Here is a 17,315-nt window from a genome sequence, read left to right on the forward strand (position 1 = left end):
GGACTTGATTTATGGCGAATCTCACTTTTTATTGGAGCGGAGAAGAGCTCTAAAGAACTGGCTATATAAAGAGGAAAGCAACTCAGGGGCAGTTTGATCGATGGATGGTGTGCTAAATTGTGATTAAGGGGGGGAGGTGATCTGCAGTTTGGAGTGATTGCAGCGTCGGAGGGGAGACGAAGTTTGGTGTTGCCGGGACTTTCGGGACTGTGTTTATGGCTTGTTTCGGTCTCCCCCAGTGAATGCTGTTTTTATATGTGGTGTAATTCCCCCCCCCAGAGAAGAAAGAGTGATTAAGTAGTGGAAAGCACACAGAAGACATAATAAACTGCTAAGAAGGGGAGCCAGGAGTTAAGGCGGAGATTTATGACCCATGTCGGATATAAAAAGAAGGATTAAAAAAGAAATTGCAAAAGTTAAGTGGTCTAAGAAACGACCCAGTAACCATAATCTCCCCCATTTGGAAGAATTAGTTTCCGAAGAAGAACAGGAAAGCACAGACCCAGCATTTGAAGATATAAAAATGGCTGAAGGTGGAAAAGCAGCTGGCAGCCAGCCAGCCACCTTAGCTGAAATCAAAACTGTTATTGCAGAAAATAACACAATCATTTTTAAAAAAATGGATCAGCAAACGGAAAACTTTAATCAACAGATGCGTGTGCTAGCTGATAAAATCTTGCAGAACGTTAAGGATATTAAGGATTTGAAGGCGGGAGCAGACCTGACCCAGAAGAAACAAGAGGCTTTTGAAAAATCGACTAATGTGCAGTTCCAAGACCACGAATTAAGGCTGATAGCTTTAGAAGATCAAAATCGCCGTTCAATGCTTCGAATAAAACATTTAATTCAAATACAAGGAGAAAACTTGAGAGAAATAATTTTGAATTGGTTTAAAGAGTTGATGCCTGATTTCCAAATTGAAGAATCTGAAATTGATCGAGTCCATAGAGTGGGGGGGGGGGGGGCAAAACTATAAAGGGGTTACTAGAGATATCTTGGTGAAATTTGGTAATTATTATAAAAAAGAGCAAATCATGAAGAAACTGAGATCTATGGCCCAGATACAGTACAAAGGCAAATCAGTGCAAATTTATAATGATCTTTGTCAACATACATTGAATTGGAAACGCAGTGTTAAGCCAATAACTGAAATATTAGTGAAGAAAAAAATCACATATTCGTGGGGTTATCCTGTTTTTCTAAGATTTACATATGGAAAGGGGGAGCACAGAGTAACCTCTCTGGATCAGGGTAAGGAGTTATTGAAGAGCTTGGGTCTGTATGAGGAGGCAAGTGTGATTGGAACAGGTGGGGGGGAGATGAGGCTGGGGCATCTGGGGTGTAATAGAATTGTTAACTGTACTATGAGATAATTGTAGATTGAAAGGTTAAGCATAAGAGACCTTGCCGGCCAGGCGCAGCACTGCCTCCCCCCCTCCCCCCTAAAGTAGATGGCTGGAGTATTAGACTTATGGGGATTTGGGGGGGAAAGAGGTGGGGGGAGGGGGAAGGGTAGGGGTTAGAGTAAGGGGATTGAGGGTTATGTTATGGTGTTTGTGTTTTTATGTATGTGAATTTGAGTTTCAGAGCACAAGGGATCGGAAGAGACTCCAAAAGGGTGAATATGGATAAAAAAATAAAAGTATCAACACTCAATGTTAAAGGTTTGGGGGCAGTCGTGAAAAGGAGGAGAATAGAACAAATGTTTAATAAAGAAGGATCTGACATTATAATGATGCAAGAAACACATCAAGGGTTCGAGAATGCAAATATGATAAAATTAAAGTGGCTAGTTTATTATGAAAAGTCATTGGGGACCTCAAAAAAAATGGAGTGGCCACTTTGATCTCTAAAAAAAGTGGTTTTATATTAGAAGCTACAAAAAAGGATGATAGTGGTAGATATCTTATGATAAAAGGTAAAATTGAAGGAAAGGTATATACATTAATTAATGTTTATGCCCCCAAATGAGAGACATAGAGAGTTTTTTATAAAATTATTTAAAGAAATAGAAGAATTTAAGGAGGGGTATGTTATCTTAGCTAGGGATTTTAATATGGTTATGGATAATAGATGGGACAGGTCAAACCCCACTAACGTTGAAAAGAGAAATGATATCACTATATTGAATAAATTAGTAAAAGAGAATGATTATGTGGATTCTTGGCGTTTACTTAATGGGGTTAAGCCTGGGTTTTCATATTATTCCCCAGTTCATCATACATACTCCAGGATAGATCATATATTTGTCTCAAAAGATTTTGCAACTATGATTTGTAAAATGGAAATGGGGGTAATAAAGGTAACTGATCACGCACTGTTAAGTTTAGAATTTGCAATTAAGAAGAATTATAAAGAAGCGTATAGATGGAAATTGAACACAAAAATATTGAAATATAATAAAGTGGTAGAAAATATTCAGAAGGAATTGTCAGAGTCATGGGAAATTAATGAAAAGGGAGGAACAGCTGGGTCAGTCGTTTGGGACACCATGAAGGCTGTAGTAAGAGGAATTTGTATTAGAGAAATGTGCAGTTTAAAAAGACAACAACATGCAGAGCAGGAGAAGCTAGAAGTTAGAAGTTTGGAGGAAGAATATTGGCAGAGCAAAAATAAATATAAATTAGTAGAAATACAAGCTAAGAAGAAACAATTAGAAAATTAAAATTAGAGGAGGTCCAAAAAATTTTAATATATATGAAAAGGGAGTATTTTGAAAATAGCAATAGGAATTCTAGATTGCTTGCCAGACTCACACAAAAGGAAAAGGGGAGAAACGGGATAGAAGCATTGAAGGATAATCAAGGGAATTATTGTTATACAATGAAGGATAAAATAAAAGTTTTTCAGAAATTTTATCAGGAATTATATGAGGGTAAAGAAACTCAAAAAGAAAAGTTGGAGGAATATATTGGAAGGTATATAAAGAAGGGAATAAAAATAATACATAAAGAGCAAATGGAGAACGTAATAACTCAAAGAGAAGTAGAAGATGTAATTGATAATTTGAAAGTGGGTAAATCACCGGGAGCAGATGGTTTAGGATCAGAATATTATAAAGTTTTTAAGGAGTTTTTAGTTCCGAAATTAGTGAAACTCTATAACGCTATATTAATAGGAGAGAAGATACCAGAATCATGGGAACACTCATTGATAATATTAATTCCAAAACCAGATAAAGATATGACTATCCCTGATTCATATAGACCTATTTCATAATAAATCAGGATGCAAAAATTTTTTCATCTATTTTGGCTAAACGGTTAAATAAATTTATATCAGAATATATAGGAGAAGATCAATGTGGATTTGTGGCAGGAAGGCAGATGCATAGTTTAGTGGGAAGAGTTTTAAACGCAATACATGCAATAAAAAAATCAAGCATCAAGGCAGGAATTTTGGCATTGGATAGTTTTAAGGCTTTTGATTGTGTGAGCTGGCAGGCATTAAAGATTATTGTAGATAAAATGGGATTTGGAAATAAATTTAAAACTATAATAGAACAGTTATATTCCCAAAATACAGCTGTAGTGGTGGTAAACGATGGACTCACTGAAAAGATACAACTAGCCAGAGGTACAAGACAAGGATGTCCGCTCTCGCCGGTCCTGTTTGTAATGGTAATGGAAGTATTGGCGAATGCATTAAGAGATGACAGAGAGATAGAAGGAATTGGAGAGGTAAGGGGAATAAAATTGAATATGTTTGCGGATGATACCCTACTGACTATTAAGAACCCAATAAGAAAAATAGATAGAATTAAATCTCAATTGAGAGAGTTTGAAGAAGCTACAGGGTTAAGAATAAATTGGTCCAAATCAGAGATGATTTTGTTTAATTATACTAAGAAGGAAGAAAAGGAATGGGAGTATAAGGGAATAGAAATGAGAGTTAAGGAGGAGATTAAATATTTGGGAATTAAAATTACAAAAAACCTAGATAATTTAGAAAAGGAGAACTTAACGAGGTTAAAGAAAGAGGTATTAGAAAAATTGGAAAAATATAAAAGATTAAATCTATCTTGGTTTGGAAGAATAGCACTAACAAAAATGAAGATTTTAGCTAAAATTAATTTTGTGCTTAGGATGTTACCAATAAAAATTTCAGAAATTGAGGTAAAAAGTTGGCAAAATATTATTATTAAATATTGTAACGGAGAAAAGAAAGCGAGGGTAAATAAGAATAAATGGTATTTAAGCCAAAAAAAAGGAGGACTGGGTCTCCCAAATATAAAATTATACTATGTAGCAAATAGATTACGACATATTGTAGAAGCAATTATAGGAGTAGGAGATTTAGATTGGATGGAGGATAAAACTACAAGTAATGTAGAGATGAGTTTGGAAAATGTCTTTTTTAAGGAAGGAGGGAGAAAGTGGGTTGAAAGTATAGATAATCCACTCCTGAGGTCTCAATGGGAAATTTGGAGTAAATTTAAAGGGAAGTTGCTTCCGAACAACTCTCCCTTATCACCGGTAATAATGTTAAAGAATTTCCCAGAGGAACTGAAGGGTAGATTAAGCAAAATACTAAAAGAGAAAAATAAAATGAAATTAAAGGATTGGTTAAGAGATATAAATACAAGAGAAGATATGGAAGATTTGTTAAAGGAGGAAAAATTATCTTGGTTAGAGTATGGGCAATTAGAACAATGGAATAAAAAGTGGATTAAAGATAATAGAGTTTGTAGAGAAATGACGAAGTTTGAAGAGTTAATAGTAAATAAGGAAAAAGGTAAAGGAGGTAGTATAGTTTTAAAAGGGTTAATGAGCGAAATATATAAAATACTGTTAGAAAAGGAGTTAAGGGATAGCTCAGGGGAAATGGTATGGGAGACAGATTTGAAGGTACAAATAGGGCGACAGAGCTGGGAGGGACTGTGGAAACAAAGAGTGTTGAGAAGTATGTCAGTGAGAATAAAAGAGAATTACTTCAAAATTTTGTGGAGGTGGTACCTAACCCCGATTAGATTGAATAAGATAAATGAGCAGCATTCAACAAATTGTTGGAGAGGTTGTGGGGAAAAAGGAACGTATTTACATATGTGGTGGGAATGCAAATATGTACAAAGATTATGGAAGATGGTGTTTTTGGAAATTGAAGAAATAGTGGGAATGAAAATAGAACAAACACTAAAGCTTGCATTACTGTCACTATTTGAAGATTTAAAATGTGGAAAAGAAATTAAAGAATTGATATCGAGTTTGCTGACTGCAGCACGATTGATGATAGCTAGGAACTGGAAGATTCAGGGGGAATATTCTATTGAAGAGTGGTATAGAGAAGTTTGGGATATAGCTATTAATGATAAATTGACTTGTAATATTAAGTGGAGGAAAGGCATAATTAAAATAAATGAGTTTGAAGGAATCTGGAAACAGTTCCTAATATTTGTGTTCACTAAGGGAAGTGGGAAACCGCCAGCGGAAGAAAATATGAGATTTTGGAAGCAGGAATAGATCCCGAGGTGGAGGGTGCACTTATATGTTTAGAATGATTATATATGTAATGATAGGATAGGTTATAGTTAATATTTATCTTATATATGTATTCAACATTTATTCAAAATGTATGTAATATGTTGTGTTGTTGTTTCTTTTTTGTAAGATGTTTATTTTGTGTTTTAAAATAAAAAAAAATTAAGAAAAAAAACCCACAACAATATGAGCACATATAATATTCCCAAACCGACAGAATGAAATGGAACTATGAATAAAACAATATATGGTAACAATTAATTAGTACATGTCCCACATATTTTAAGAAATTAAAATATTATCACAATCAGACGATATCATCCCATGCCGACAAGCAATTGCCGCAGCACAAAATTTAGCCACCTTGGAGGTTATTTGAGAGTTCTGATCAGCCAAAAGATAGTCTGTATAGAACACATCAGATCTCCCAGGTATTCCTTGTAAAATAGGAGTGATGAAAGTATGCCGAAAATCACAATAAAAGGAGCAGTACAACAATACATGATCCACAGTTTCGATCATGTCAGCTTTACAGGGGCATAGGCGCTTAGAATATGGAATATTATTATATTTACCCTCCAAAAATGCGGAGGGAAGCACATTAAATTTAGTCTGCGTGAACGCTTTCCTGTATTTTGGAATAGTTAAAGAAGTTAAATATGTTGCAGGAAGGAGAGCCTGCCCCCTATCTCTAAATTCAGGATATGGGGTTGCTGCTCTTATATGATTTTGTAACTCAATGTCACTAATACGCTGGTATATATCCTCCTTGGCTTTTGAAAGGCCTAATATCAAAATGGCATTTCGCGAGAAACCCAAAGTACACAATTTTTCATTCACAGCCCTTTTCCATTTGGACTGAAATGCATCAGTCAGAGTCAAAGGGGCCAAGCCTTGAGGAGAGAATGTCATTTTTAGCCAGAAGTTTAACTTGTACCTCCAGGCACGGGATTCAACCGAGATTTGACCTGTCTCTAGATGTAGAAGTATGTTGGGCACACAGCTTGGAAGACAAAGAATATTTCTCAGAAATTTTGTTTGGGTGGATTCCATAGCAGTAAAATTGCTGTAAGTACAGAATTGTGCACCATAAAGCAATTGTGTTAACACCTTGGCGGGAAACACTTGTAAGGCTGATGGTATGCACTGTCCTCCTGTGGCATAAAAAAAAGAAATTAGTGATTTGGCGCTCCTCTGTGCATTTGCAATGGCTTTAGAGATTTGACTCCTCCATGAGCCAGACGATTGAAAGATGACTCCCAAATATTTATAAGTTTTAACCTGTTCAATAAAATGCCCATTTATCTGCCAATGATGTTTAATCTGCTTTCTGGTAAAAACCAAGACTTTAGATTTAGTGTAATTAATTACCAACTTTTCGGTTTTACAATAGACGCCTAAAGCTCTTAATAACCGCCTCAAGCCAATGCATGTCAAAGAGCGAAGTACCGCGTCATCTGCATATAGTAAAATAGACAACGATCTATGTGCCAACTTGGGAGGGTGAGAGTTTATCTCAGAGAGCCCCTTGACCAAAGAGTTGATATAAATGTTAAACAAGGTGGGGGCAAGAACACAGCCCTGTCTAACACCAATGTGAGTTGGAATTGCTCTGGTCAGATGGCCTACACGGTCGCATCTCACCTGCACCCACATTTTATTATAGAGGCTACGAATAAGCAATCGCCTATCAATGTTGGTATCCTCAAGCCTTTGCCACAACCTGTCTCTCGGGATTAAATCAAAAGCAGACTTAAAGACGATGAAGGCTGTGTAAAGTGCCCCTCCGGAAGCAGAGGAGTATTTCTCAGCCAAATGTTGTAGTACAAGTCCTTGATCCGCTGTGGAACGCCCAGGTCTGAAGCCTGCCTGCTCATCTTCCAGAAGATTTTCCTCCTCCATCCAGCTTAAAAGTTTCTCAAGGAGGTGACTAGCATACAACTTACTCACAATGCTCAGCAGACTAATTGGCCTATAATTAGCGGGGTCCCCTCTTTTCCCTTTTTTATATATCGGAACAATTGTAGCAAGGCCCCAGTCCTCTGGTATACATGCTGTCCGATTGATACAAGTAAATAAGACTGCTAGAACAGGGGCCCACCACTCCATATTGGCCTTAAGCATCTCAGGAAGAATATTGTTACTCCCGGGTGCTTTACCTTGTTTAAGTTTAGAAATAAGGCTGTTAATTTCAGAAATAGAAACGGGAGGCCAATCGGGGACATTCGCCAGTTCAGTTTGCGACAGTAAGATTCCAGTTTGTCTTTCTGCATACAGTTCACTAAAGTATAGTTCCCAGGTCTTAACAGGAATATGAAAGTCCATTCTACCTGGTTTACTCTGCCAACCAGAGGAGACAATTCTCCAAAAGGTGGCCCTTGAAGCGACAATTAGATTCTGCCAATCCGCTCTCCGCGCCTGATTCTTTTTCTCCTTAATCAAGTTTTTATGTCTCTTCTTTAAAGACAACCATTCAGAGGGTAGAGTCAGCAAATCTAATTCCCTGTATTTATCTATTAAGGATTTCTTCATATCCACACATTCTTGGTCAAACCAAGGTTTGGATCTACAGGGAGGGACATATGGGGGTGGTGGTTTTCGAGTCAAACAGTTTTGAAAGAATAAAATAATCTCTTGATACGACTCTAAGACAGTTTGCGAGAACCCTGCAGTTAGCAAAGTGTCTCGTAATCTAAGACAATTTTCTGAGTGTAACAATAGCCGTAGGTTGTTATCTAACCTGCCAGACCATCTTACACGTGAGGCTCTAATTTCAGGCTCTGGGAAGATCCAAAGTCCATGATCTGCATGGACTTCCTGATCCCTAAGGTTCAGGAGTACCATTAAAGGAAGGTAGTCACTCTCTGTACGCGTACCCACCCTGCAACTAATCACCAAATTTAACAGATTATACAATACAATATAATCTGTACTTTATCATCTGTTATCAATTTGCCATCCTCATTAAGCAGTTGACCCACCATTTCTTTTCTCTGTCTTTTACTATTCACGCATCTGAAGAAAGCCTTTTTATTCCTTTTAGCATCGCTTGCTAGTCTCAGCTTATTCTCAGCTTTAGCCTTCCTGGTGCCATTTCGGCACTTCTGTGCTATCTGTCTGTACTCTTCTTTTGTAGTCTGGCCTTCCTTCCACTTCCTATGTGTATCCTTTCTTTGTTTTAGGTCATCTCTAAGCTTTTTGTTGAGCCACATTGGTTTCTTCTGTTTTCTTCTTTTTTCCTTTTTGGAATTGTAATTGTGCCTTTAAAATTGCCTTTTTTAAAAACTCCCACCCATCTTGGACTGTTTTTCTCATAAGGGCCACTTGCCATGGGATCTTACTTATCATAGTTCTGAGTTCAAGTTCATTCTTTTTGTTTCCCATACTCTGAGCATTAGTATACAGACATCCAAGACCATGTGCTTTGTAGTCTGGCTTCATTCCTATTGGAGCTGTTCTTTGTGTTATGGTGCATGGGCCTTCATCCATTGTTGCCTTGAAGTTTACATTTCCTGCCCCTTTAGGATTTAGTTTAAAGGCCTCCTGATGAAGTCCTTCATGCTGTGGCCAAACACATTCTTCCCAGTCATTGTGAGGTGCAACCCATCTCTTGCCAGCAGACCATCTTCCAAGCAGACCATCTTCACATCCTCACCACCTTTGTAGCCAGTCATTCACTTTTTCCCCCTTTCTAATCCTCTTCTAAGAACTGGGAGGATGGATGAGAAAACTATCTGGGCCCCAAAGTTCTTGAATTTCCTTCCCATGTCAGTGAACTTTATAAGCTTTGTCAACCCTTCAGTCACATCTCTAATCTGTGCTCCAGGGAGACAGCATAGCTGGTGAGTCCATGGGTCTTCACGACATACTTGGGTTTCAATCCCACGCAGCAGGGAGTCTCCCACAACGACTACTCTTCTCTTCTTCTTGGTTGACTGACGTTCTGCCTCTTGTTCACTGTTGCATGGGGTCCCCTGTAATTCTTCCTCTGCAGGCTGTTCTCCAGTCTCATCCTCCAGTAGCTAAAAGCGTTTACATAACTCTAATGGTTCCACTGGTGCAGAATGCCTTCTATTTCTTTTGCTCCTGTCACCCTTTTCCAGGGAGTTTCCTCTTCATTGACTTTCCTCATCTCAGCAGTGTCCACTTCTGCTTCAGCTTGCTGTTGCTCTTCAATCTCTTGTGCTTCTTGTTGCTGTTGTGTTGCAGTTCTACTATTCTGTCTAAGAACTCTTCGCCCTCTCTTATTCCTTGGAGGGTGGACACTCGCCGCTCAAGTACTCTCATTTTTTCTTTCAATAGTGCAACTAGCTTGCACTTGTTGCAGGTATACACCATGTTGATCTCAGGCAGGAACATGAACATTGCACACACTTTGCAGGTCACCACCACTAAACACTCCTTTCTGTCCATATTCTCTATTTCAGTTTTGTCTCTTCCTTTCTGATTGTACTGGAATTGCCTGTGCTTTGTCCTGTCCTCCCTGAAGGTACACAACAAAGTCCCCTACTATAAATTTTGTTAAGGACCTCCCCCTTGACCTCCCTTGCTGAACTCTCCCTGACAAACTCCTGTTTGCCCTCCGTGTTCACTCTCTCTGATCGCTCTCTCCCTGGGAGCTGGCTTTCTTTTGTAGCTTTTAGTCCAACTGGGGCAGCTCCTTTTCTCTGCTTCTGATCAGCTTGGAGTCAGGAATCAGAATGAGACTCCCCGCCCACTCAGCTGCTGAAAGAAATCAGGCCACAACACTTCAGGCCTTGCAGCAACTCTCAGGATGTGCCCCTGGACTCAGCACTCAGGAGCACATGGCAAGCATACAGCCTCTTTGAATTGGCAGCCTCCTGGATTTACTTGAGGCCTCTCTCCTCCTTGCCTTGGCCTCCTCTTCCACTAAACTCCCTGTTACGAACACTTGTTTGCCCTCCCTGTTCACTCGCTCTGGCTTGCTCTGTGGGAGCTGGCTTCCTTTTGTAGCTTCTAGTCCAGATGGGGCAGCTCCTCTTCTCTGCTTCTGCTCCTCTTGGAGTCAGTAATCAAGAAAGTTTGTAGCTTGCCAGTTCTCCTAGAAACATCTCTGTCACTTGAGGCTCAGACGGCCTCGGTGGCATGGAGTGCCTTCTACCAACTTTGATTGGTGGCCCAGCTACAGCCCTATCTAGACAGGGATAACCTGTATTTAGTTGTCTATGCTCTAAGAAACAATGTCTTCAGTTGTCTGTGCTCGAAGTTAGATTACTGCATATTTACTATGCAGGGCTGCAGCTTGTGCAAAATGTGGCAGCCAGATTGGTAACGGGGACCAGAAGATTCAAACACGTAAGACTGACTCTGGCCTGCTTGCATTGGCTGCCTGTATGTTTCCAAGCCCGATTCAAGTTTTTATTTTAGTTGCAGCCATGCAGCCATGGCTACAATCGAATCAGTTATTATAGTACATCTGCTGAAAAAACTTCCCACGGCTGACTGCTATACTTGTCCCAAATGCAGTTTCGTCAAAAAGAGGGGGGAAACAAAAACAAAGAACTTTTCCACCAAACGCCACTAGAAAGCCTTTATTCGTTTAACAAATATATACTATTTTGCCCCAAAATGCCAAATCTATGATTCTTTCCAAACACCTTTTTTTTAAAAACTATATTATCTATAATTCAAGAAAAGAGATATCTCACCCAATACAAGGTATTTACTTTCACTTTTGCTGTTATGGGAACTTACTTCAGTTGTAATTTATATAATCCACTAAGCCTATGCGGCAGGGTCTTGCTATTTACTGTGTTATCTGTACAGCACCATGTACATTGATGGTGCTATATAAATAAATAATAATAAATAATAATAAAGCTGTCATCAGGAGTGAGGTTAGTCGAGCTTATATCTTGAAAAGTCTATCAAGTCTTCCAAGATTTCGGAATGGCTTTGAGCAAGTTATAAATCCAAACGTCTAAGCTAAGCACCTACACAGTTAAATTGACAAAGTTTTACACTTCGACAAATTAACTACCTGATGGCGCTTCAAAGGCAAGTAAGATTATCTCAAGATCTCCCCTTTAATTCTGGGGTGAATTTTGCCTGGCAAGGAGCCCCCACGCTGGCTTAATTAGTCGTTCTGTTTCTCCGCTGTTAGCAGAGCTATTAGCAGAGCGTCACCCCGTCATTTTGCCTCACAGGAAGCTTCTTCCTTGATTTCAAAACAAAAAGCTAATTACTTCTTGCCTGTTATCTCACCTATTGCTATAGCATTATTACACACGTGGTTGTAGTATGTAGAATTGATCTTAGTCCGTTTTTGGCACCACCTAAGGGTGAAGACTTCAATGCCAAGTTTCTTCTTTGCAGCCACAAACACTCATTTAATTTTTTCTTAGCTCAATTTTAAAATCCAATATTAAAAATTAAATAAAAAATAGAATCGATGGGCAATTGTTCTGGCTGTAAGAGAAAACAAGGAAGCAAGGACTAAAAATGAGCAATTTAAGAATATTCGAACCATCAGTGAGGGTACTGGAAGTGAGTAATAAGCCATTTTCTAAAAGGGGAAAGGATGAGGCTATGATTAAAGGCTAGCTTGGTTATACTTATCCATACTCTGGTAACCTCTCAGACTACTGCAGTGTGTTGTATATTGGGGCCTCCCATGAAGACATTTTGGAAACTGTAACTAGTACAGAATATGGCTGAGAGACTTTTAAGTGGGTCAACTTGCTGGGAACATGTCTCACCAGTAACTTCTCTGGTTTCCATTCTGTTTCTAAGCTCAATTTAAGGCACTAGTTCAGTCCTTTCAGGTCCTAAACAACTTCAAACCGAAGGTTTTTCAAGGAATACCATATCGTGACAAGACCAGTCTTTCCCCCATACCTACTAGTGCATCTCTGAACACAGGACATGACCAGAACCAAGCTTTGCATTATTTCACATCTGAGGTCACTACTCGTGACTCAGATTTATGTTAAATAGGTATATTGAGGAATCACCTGGAGAGCACATTATCAAGTAATTTCAGGCTATTGATTGTCGATTTCAATTTCCAATCCCTGTCTGGAAGTGCCCACAACCCATGGAAACACCTCCTTATGTTAAAGCTTCCTTTGGCTTTGAGTAACTTGGCAAAGAGTCAAGACTGGACTCTACTTTGCTGCAAAGCTCCAGGTGTCCCACCACATTCAAGCTGCTTTGGTGATGTTCTCTTAGGGCTCAGTTCCTAATATAGTTTGGATAGCTAATTCAATATTCTATTTTATTATAAAAGCAACTGACCATTTCTGAACTTCTCTCTGGTACTTGAATAAATACACTCAATTGGAAACTGGAGTTAATTTTAGATCTTTCCCCTAGGTTGGACTGCTTGGCGTACACTAAGGGCGCAATCCTATTGGATCTGTCTAGGGTACTCCTAAGCCTCGAAACCTGGAAGCTTATGAGTGTCTATTGCAGAGCTGGTGGTGCACATGCTCCCACTCTGCATTTTAGCTAGATGGGGATTTTCTCCCATATAGCTGAGGTGTCAGGGAGGGAAGGAGGCTAGGGATGGCTGCGGATAGCTCCTATCCCTGCTTCCCCCTCCCCTCCCCACCCAGTCACTCCCACTTTCTCTCCTCTCTGAGCTCATGTTTGCAAGCTCAGAGAAGCTACCAGAACAGTTCTCTCCATGCCAGCTTGGGGGGGGGGGGGGCGGGACTCGGGTTCGTGGAGCTTGGACTTTTGGCCAGGAGTCTGAGCCCTGTCTTTGACCTCAGATCCAGGAATCTGAAAAATTCTATGCCCCCTCCCAGATCGTCTTGGGGCTATAGAATTGGTTTCTAATCTGATTTTTATAGAAACAGCATTTCTATGCTGCCCCAAAGCCAAAGCTCTCTGGGCGGTTTACAAAAGATTTAATAAACACAGATGGTGGTAGAAAACACCCCTATTTGCAGGATTGAAATTCCATATTCCTGTTTGTCACACATATCAACCTGCCCAGATGTTAAGATCATCTCCCAATGTTCTCCTTTAATCCCCCCTGCCACTGGAGGTGTAACGAGCGTTGACCAGGGAGAGGGTATTTCTGGCCATGCCAACTTGACTGTAGAACTCTCTCTGCTGAAAGGCCTACCTTTAGGCAGGAGGCAAAATCCCTCCCCCCGGCCCATTAAGGATTTTGGATCTCACTCAGCTGTTTTACTTTGTTATTTTTTTATGCTGATTATCCTTTACGTTTTTGCTTAAATTTTGGTGTAAGCCTCTTTGAGGTCTTTTTTGATGAAAGAGTATACAACTCCAACAAATAAAGTCAACAAGTATCAAAATATGGGTGATACAATAGACGTCAGCAACCTGGTATCCTCCAGCTATTTTGGACTACAAATTTCACCAGCCGCAGCCACTAAGGGACTGCAAAAATAGTCGTCCAAAATATCTGGAGGGCACAAAGTTTCACCCTTGCAGTAGACATTGGCAAAAGCCTTTTAAAAGTCCAAGCAGATGATGTCCCTCACTAAAGACTCCTGAGCAACATTAGACATCATGAGATAAGAGAAGAAATCCACTTATAGTTTGGAAACTAGTTAAAGAACAGGAAGTAAAAAACAGGAGTAAATGGACACTTCTCACAATGGAAAAACATAAACAGTGGGGTTCCCCAAAGATCTGTACTGGGACCACAGCTTTTCAACATGTTCATAAATGATCTGGAATTAGGAGTGAACAGTGAGGTGGCCATGTTTGTTGACAACACCAAATTATTTAGGGTGGTTAAAATAGAAAAGGATGAAGAGCTCCGGTTATCCAGAGATGTGGACTGAGGTGTCATCAATATGCGGATGATACCCAGCTCTACCTTTCCTTTTCATCAAACCCAGGTGAGGCAGTGGCTGTTCTGAACCAGTGCCTGGGCACGGTAATGGACTGGATGAGGGCTAATAAACTGAAACTCAATCCAGGCAAGACGGAGGTACTGTTAGCGGGTAGTTCATCTGTCCGGCGAGGTGATGTTTGCCCTGTCCTGGATGGGGTTGCACTCCCTCTAAAGGATCGGGTCCGTAGTTTGGGGGTGCTCTTGGATCCAGAACTGTCACTTGAGGCACAGGTGAACCCAGTGGCAAAGAGCATCTTTTATCAGCTTAGGCTGATATACCAACTGCGCCCTTATCTGGACAGAGATAGCCTAGCTACAGTTATCCATGTTCTGATAACCTCTGGTTTAGATTACTGCAATGCATTATATGTGGGGCTGCCTTTGAAAACGGTCCGGAAACTTCAACTGGTACAAAACAGGGCAGCATGTTTACTAACAGGGACTGGCCGACGAGACCACATCACGCCAGTCCTTTTCCAGCTTCATTGGCTGCCAGTCCAGGTCTGGGCTCAATTCAAAGTGCTGGTATTAACATTTAAAGCCCTAGATGGTTTGGGGCCAGGCTATATGAAGGAACGCCTCCTCCCATATGTAACTGCCCGGACCCTCAGGGGTCCTTCTCCATGAGCCCCTGCCAAAGGAAGTGAGGCAGGTGGCTACTAGGAGGAGGGCCTTCTCTGCTGTGGCAACCCGGCTGTGGAATGAGCTCCCTAAGGAGATTTGCTTGGCACCTACATTATATACTTTTAGACGCCAGGTGAAGACCTTTTTATTCTCCCAGCATTTTAACAGTCTATAAATAAATTTTAACTTGGTGTTTTAAATTTGTAATTTTGCATTGCTGCTGTTTTTGTCTGGTTGAGCTTTTATATTGTATTTTATATTATGGTTTTATACTGTTGTTTTATACTTTGAATGTTTTTAATTTTTGTGAACCGCCCGGAGAGCTCCAGCTATTGGGCGGTATAGAAATGTAATAAATAAATAAATAAATAAATAAAATAAAAAGGATATTTCCAAACTGAAAAGATGAGCATTAAAATAGCAAATGCAGTTCAACGTAAACTCGTGTAAGTTTATGCATATTGGGGGGAAACCTAGCTTCAAATACGCACTGGTGAGGTCTAAGTTGATGGTAACTGATCAAGAAAAAAATCTTGGAGATAATAATAATAATAATAATAATAATATATTTCTTACCCGCCTCTCCGACTGGATCGAGGAGGGGAACAACAGCAAGCACAAAACACATAAAATACTGATTAAAAACATGGTATACACTGTTTAAAAACATCCTAAAAGCATCCTAAAAACGTACTAAAATATCCTAAAATTCTACTGGATAGGCCTGCCGGAAGAGATCAGTCTTGATAGCTTTCTTGAATGCTAAAAGACTGTCAAGCTGACGAGTCTCCTCCAGCAGGCTATTCCACAGTCTAGGAGCAGCAAAAGAGAAGATCCTCTGGGTTATGGTTGTCAGCCTAGTCTTTGCTGACTGAAGTAGATTCTTCCCAGAGGACCTGAGTGTGCAGGGTGGATTGTACGGGAGAAGGCGATCCCGCAGGTAGCCTGGACCCAAACCATGTAGGGCTTTAAAGGTGATAACCAATACTTTATACTTCGCCCAGAAACTAATTGGCAGCCAGTGAAGAGATTTTAGGACTGGTGTGATGTGATCACTCCTAGACGTTCCAGTGACCAACCTGGCTGCCATATTTTGAACTAGTTGAAGTTTCTGGACTACGCACAAAGGTAGCACTATGTAGAGCGCATTGCAGAAGTCAAGCCTCTAAGTTACCAGCGCATGCACTACCATCTTTAGGTCTTCTAACTCTAGGAAGGGGTGCAGCTGATGTATCAGCCGTAGCTGATAGTAGGCACTCTTGGCCGTTGCATCTATCTGGACTGTCATTTGGAGCGATGGGTCCAGAAGCACCCCCAAGCTGTGAACACAGTCTTTGAGGGGGAGTGTAACCCCATCCAGAACCGGTTGACACACCTCCAAACCCTGGTTGCGGCCTTTGACAGCGAGCATCTCCGTCTTGTCTGGATTCAGCTTCAGTTTGTTTTTCCTCATCCAGCCCATTACCGCTTCCAAGCATTCATTCAGAGCAGACACACTATCCTGAGCTGACGCTGTTGTCGAAGGCATAGAGAAATATTTTGGGGGGTCTCATCAGCATACTGATAGCACCCCGCCCCTGCCCCCGGATGATCTCTCCCAGCGATTTCATGTAAATATTAAATAGCATTGGGGAAAGGATAGCTTGATGAAAATGTGTTATTGCTGTGAAAGGGCAAAATCAATGTTAGGCATCATTAGGAAATGACTCTAAAATAAAAATGTCGAAATCATAATGCCGTTATTTAAACCCATGGTACAACAACAATTTTAATATTGCGTTCAGTTCAGCTCACCTCATCTCATAAAGAATATTAGAGCACGGGAGAAGGTGCAGAAAAAATGTAACCCAAAGGACACACCTTCTCCAGTGTTACAATATACTTTATTGGGGCCTTCTACATGCAAACCATGTGCTCTACCACTGAGCTATCATCATGATGGCTACATATTTTCCCCAGCATCAGAGGCCCGAAGAACAAAAACAGGTGGATGCTATTGCTCTCACATCCTGCTTGTGGGCTTCCCATACAGGCATCTGTTGGCCATTGTAGGAGTAGAATGTACCAAAGATTCAGGCCTTTGGGCTCTTATGCTCATCCTCTGCCATTTACCTGCTACGAAAGATCAGATCCACTTCACTGAGACCAAATTCTTTCCTTAACTCTAAAGGAGAAAGCACTGAAATTCAGTATACATTTTAGAAGTAGTTCACAGCAGAAATAAAGCCAGCTATATTTTGGGTGCATAGGGAAAGGGCACCCAAAAGACTGTCATGGGCAGTCTTCACAATAATGTGACATTATAACAAAAGAAGGTACAATCCACATTCCCAAGCAATAGCGGAATGAAAGTCTATCATTTTCCAATTTATCCCAAA

The 17,315-nt window shown here is 40.2% G+C and overlaps 1 protein-coding gene across 1 annotated transcript in view; it reads right to left on the reverse strand.

Moving 5' to 3' along the window:
* FKBP4 (FKBP prolyl isomerase 4) overlaps positions 1–17,315 on the reverse strand; it is a 159,144-nt gene that overhangs the window by 134,437 nt on the left and 7,392 nt on the right. The gene's annotated exons all lie outside the window — the stretch shown is intronic.

The sequence above is a fragment of the Elgaria multicarinata genome, chromosome 9, assembly GCF_023053635.1.
Source record: "Elgaria multicarinata webbii isolate HBS135686 ecotype San Diego chromosome 9, rElgMul1.1.pri, whole genome shotgun sequence".
NCBI lineage: Eukaryota > Metazoa > Chordata > Lepidosauria > Squamata > Anguidae > Elgaria > Elgaria multicarinata.